This window comes from Dendrobates tinctorius, unplaced genomic scaffold (genome assembly GCF_039654945.1).
Source record: "Dendrobates tinctorius isolate UK_male_01 unplaced genomic scaffold, ASM3965494v1 ptg000057l, whole genome shotgun sequence".
Lineage (NCBI taxonomy): Eukaryota > Metazoa > Chordata > Amphibia > Anura > Dendrobatidae > Dendrobates > Dendrobates tinctorius.
The window spans coordinates 5,768,226-5,773,140 of NW_027361725.1; the positions used below are offsets into that span (position 1 = coordinate 5,768,226).

General features: G+C 47.4%; 1 long non-coding RNA gene across 1 annotated transcript; it reads left to right on the plus strand.

Annotated features, from left to right (window-relative positions):
- Nucleotides 1-296: 296 nt before the first annotated feature.
- On the plus strand, nt 297-3,707 carry LOC141091910 (uncharacterized). The gene is made up of 2 exons (XR_012232616.1): nt 297-588; nt 2,583-3,707. It is a non-coding gene; the product is annotated as an uncharacterized lncRNA (long non-coding RNA).
- The last annotated feature ends 1,208 nt before the right edge of the window (nt 3,708-4,915 follow it).

Here is a 4,915-nt window from a genome sequence, read left to right on the forward strand (position 1 = left end):
CAAGGAGTTTGTATGTTCTCCCCGTGTTTGCGTGGATTTCCTCCCACATAACAAAGACATACCGATAGGGAATTTAGATTGTGAGCCCCATCGGGGACAGCGATGATAATGTATGTAAAGCACTGCGGAATATGTTGGCGCTATGTAAATAAAGAGATTATTATTATAGATAATAGAGAGATAGATAGATGTTTGATAGCTAGATAGATAACAGATGATAGATAGATATAAATGATAGACTGATAATAGATGATCTATAGAATGTCTATAAATCACATGGACATTGCTATACATAGTTCCTTGCCACCTTCTCAGATTTTCCTTTGAAGGTACACAACTTGAGGAGGAGCTGCCGTGTGATGAGGTCAGTGCGGAGCTTTTCAGACGTAGGATCGTCTAGACTCCTGTTTTTATGCTTTTTCCCCCCTCGCTCCTTTGAATTCCAGGGTGGTCACACTAATACCTTTGCCCGAGCAGGTAGACAGCGGCCTGGATGAGGCGTGGCATTCCTGCTTTGATGTCAGTGTCACACTCGGCTGCCTCTGGATCTCTTTGGCTGCCGTGAAGTCTGTTGTCGTGGGAGACCAGGTAAATCAGGCCGGCGGCCTCTATTCTGCCATACAATCCTCTTGGCAGCCGCTGGTGGGAAACGTCTCAACAGGACGTGTGTGTGTGTGTGTGTGTGTGTGTGTGGCGTTCACCCATCACCTCCGTTTATGTAACCATGGGGCAGGAAGGGGTTAAACGCACGTGCATGGTGTGTTTTTCTTATCGTGCCGTTGTCCTGTGAGGTGGAAATTGTTACTTCGCACCCATTGAAGTCTCCAAATTGGAACCTCAAAACAAAGAGATGGAGATGGATAATCTGACGGAACAAAGGAAAACCTACAGCCGCCTTGTGTTGTCAGCTGCGGGGATGCACCTCATTACGGATGTATTGCCGCACATTTCTGACACAGTCAAAGCCACAGGAATGAAAACGAGACATTATTTGTTGGGGACGTTCAGGTGGGGCACAATTAGTAGTGAGAATATACTGTAAGCCTTCCATATCTATATATATAATTGCCTTAAATTGTCTGTCATCCACTTCCATCTGGATGTCCCCGAATCCCACAATCCACTGTGCCGCACCAGAAGTACGCAAACCGCCATTTTAGAACACCCAAGTGATTCCGCTCGATCCAGGACACAGCTGTGATCCCGATTGCCACTGGGATCCCAGCTGCTGCTCGGATCCAGGCTGCCGCTGCGATCCTGAACGCCGCTGGGATCCCAGCCGCTGCTTGGATCCCAGCTACCGCTCGTATCCCAGCTGTCACTCGGATCCAGGCCGTCGCTGCGATCACGAGGCTGTGAAAGGGGTGCAATGAAGGGGGTATAATGAGAAGGTGTAATGAGAGGGTGTAATGAGGGGGAGTAAAGAGAGGGATGCCGCGCTGAAACCCCGCCAGGACTACACGTGCCGCTGCCTGCCGACCCACCTCCGTGCAGTCACAGCCGGCAGGAAAGACCGATGCGGCCACCCTCTGGTGGCGCCGCACAACATCTCCAGCACACGCCTCAAAACACCGTCTTTCCTGCCAGTTGTGACTGCACGGAAGTGGGTGGGCCGCCACCCCCAGCACCACAAAGCAGCCCCCATCATGATGTTACTGCCCTCCCGATGCGATAGCGATAGCATCGGGCACACATCTAGTTAGATAGAAGGCTGTTATGAATGGGTTACGGAGGAGGAGAGCGCAATAGGCTATGCCACCAGAACACCAGAGAGGTTGGTCGCTCAGTGGATTGCAGACCCCTGATCGTAACACAACTAGCAGTAGCCGTGGAGCGTTCCTACGTTGCCCTAGACGCCTCGTCACAGCCGGAGGACTAACTAAGCCTAAAGACAGAAAGGTGAAATCTAAACTGCCCCGGAGCAGATCCCCAAAGGAATAGACAGACCCCAAACATATATTGTCGGTGACACAAGATGAAGCACAAACACAGACAGAAAATAGACTGAGCAAATGATGGGGCCCACACTGACTAGATAGGACAGGACAGAAAAGGCAAAAATTCTACTGGGCCCCGGTTCTCCAGTTGGCCGGAAGCATTCCCTGTTACCAACATGACTGCGAAAACCACAGCGAAGAAACTGGTGATGGAAGTTATATGCAGATATGGGGTTCCAGAAGTTGTTGAAAGTGATAAAGGTCCGGCCTTTTCTTCTCATGTGTACCAAGAAGTTCTGACAATGCTTGGATCCACTGTAGCCCTCCATACTCCATACCACCCACAATCCAGTGGGGAAGTTGAGAGGCTGAACGGAACACTGAAGGGACAATTGACCAAAATGATGCAGGAGACTACGGCTCCATGGCCAGAGCTCCTACCCATTGTACTATACCACATTCGTACTACCCCTATTGCAAAACATGGCCTGTCCCCATATGAGATATTGTTTGGTGCTAGGCCCCCAGTTGCGAATTTCCAGCCTCAGCAGTTATCAGAAGAAACTGACCATGCTGTTCAATGTGTTATTCAGCTTAGTAAAAATCTTGCTAACACCTATGCTCTAGTTTCCTCTTCTTTTCCAGATTCAGCAGAAACCGACACCTGTTATAACCTGAAGCCTGGTGATTTGGTAGTCGTGAAAAGGCATGTCAGGAAGCACGGACTAGAACCCTTGTATGACGGTCCCTATCAAGTACTCCTCATCACCCAACAAGCCAATAGCAAAGAAAGGGGGCATAATGTTTTGGTTTTTCGCATTTTCCATATTATTATTGATAGAAGTTAAAAGTTAAAGTTAGAAGATATTCAAAGACTCAGAGATCGATACGATAAAGACAATGATCGTAATAAGGACAGCTGGTGGTCAGACACCTTCTCCTTTCTCAATCCAGCCAATTGGTTTAAGGGAATTGGGAGCTTGATAGCTGGGATCTTGCAAAGCTTGTTGCATATTGCTGCCTGTATCCTTGTTGTATAAGTGATACTAAAACTTGTTCTTTGGTGTATTTCTGTATTAGGAAATTCTACACTTAGCCAGCTAATGATGATACCAAAGGTGTCGTTGCCCCTGCTCTTCTCTGCACCGATCTTAAAAGGCTACTTGATGAAGATGTCGAAGCCAAGCACATGGCTACCTACAAAAGTTCTACACCACCGTCATCAAAAATTGTTATTCGTGAACTGCAGTATACAGGGGGATGGGTGCGCCGCGACAGCCATGACTGGTAACACGGCATCAGTCATGTGAAGACCAGTACCCCTCAAGCTGTTAGCTTGGGATAGCACCTCTGATGCTGCATATGTGTTAACAAAATTTATCTAGGGGGGAATGTGAAGGGTTAATACTAAAATCAGAGTTGAAGTTTCGTTTTATCCATTCTCTGAAGGTTTCGTTTCTCCGTTTTTGTTGCTGTAAGATAAATTTTGTAATTAGGTAAAAGTTCAAACTGTCATGAAACCAGATTGTTCCCATCAGGTGCAAGATAAGGGAGGCGGGTTGTAAAACTCTGAAGAATATGCCATTATACTACTTTCTATTTGGATACAGACATATATGTAGTTTCCGGTTTTCTTGCAATATTATTGGCTTATAAAGTGAAATGATGTTATTGGTAGTTGAGAACTTTGCATAATTAAGCAAAATGTTATAAAAGAAGTGACTAAAATAAAGGGGCTTAGTGATCTGTCTCGATCCTCCCGTACAGAGACCCCCGTCTCCGTGTGGTCATTTGAGTTGCTAGCAGCACTCTGTGGAATAATTTGGACATCACTGGCTCAAAGGTGAAGGGTTAATTTAGCCCTCCCTAAGTAGCTACCCCGACAGATATACCAGGAGTGCTGAGATAAGAATATACTGCTCACGATGATGTCTAACCTGTTTGTCTGAGGTAATACTGGAGATGCCAGGCTGCTGAGGTAAGAGATGACTGCTCCATCATATAATACTGGAGATATCAGGGAAGCGGAGGTAAGAAAAGGCAGCTCACATTGCTGTCCACCTGGTCTATCTCATCCAATACTGGAGATACCAGAGGTGTTGAGGTAAGAAGAGGCTGCTTTCACTGCTGTCAACCCTATCTCATCTTAAACTGGAGATACCAGGGATGCTGAGATAAAAAAAAAGGTTCCTCACATTGCTGTCTACCCTATCTGAGCTAATACTGGAGATATCAGGGGTGCTGAGGTAAGAAGAGGTTGCACACGCTGTTGTTCACCCTGTCTATCTCATCTAAAACTGGGATGATGAGATAAGAAGAGGCTCCTCACACTGCTGCTCACCCTGTGTATCCGAGCTAATACTGGAGATACCAGGAGTGCTGAGGTAAGAAGAAGCTGCTTACACTGCTGTCCACCCTGTCTATCTTATCTAATACTGGAGATTCCAGGGGCGTTGAGGTAAGAAGAGGCTGCTTGCACTGCTGTCCACCTTATCTATCATATTTAATACTAGAAATACCAGGGATGCTGAGGTAAGAAGATGCTCACACTGCTGTTCACCCTGTCTATTTGAGCTAATACTGGAGATACCAGGGGTGTTGAGGCAAGAAGAGGCCCCTCACACTGCTGTCCATCCTGTCTAGCTGAGCTAATACTGGAGACAGCAGGAGTGCTGAGGTAAGAAGAGGTTGCTCACATTGCTGTATGATTTGTCTATCTCATCTAATACTGGAGATACCAGGCATGCTGAGCTAGATATACCCTGGTGAATCGGAGCGCAGATGGCAGTCCTGCACCCGATCTCTCTCTCTGGCAGCACACACGCAGTACTCACTAGCCCAGAACGTTCAACACCTCGCTCCGTGGTGATCAACGGGCACACTGCACATCTCTCACAGTCTCTGTCAGCGGTGGTGGTGCTTGGGCGCGGGCCTGTGCTGTACGGATGCTTCAGGGCCGGAGCACTCACTGGTCCCTG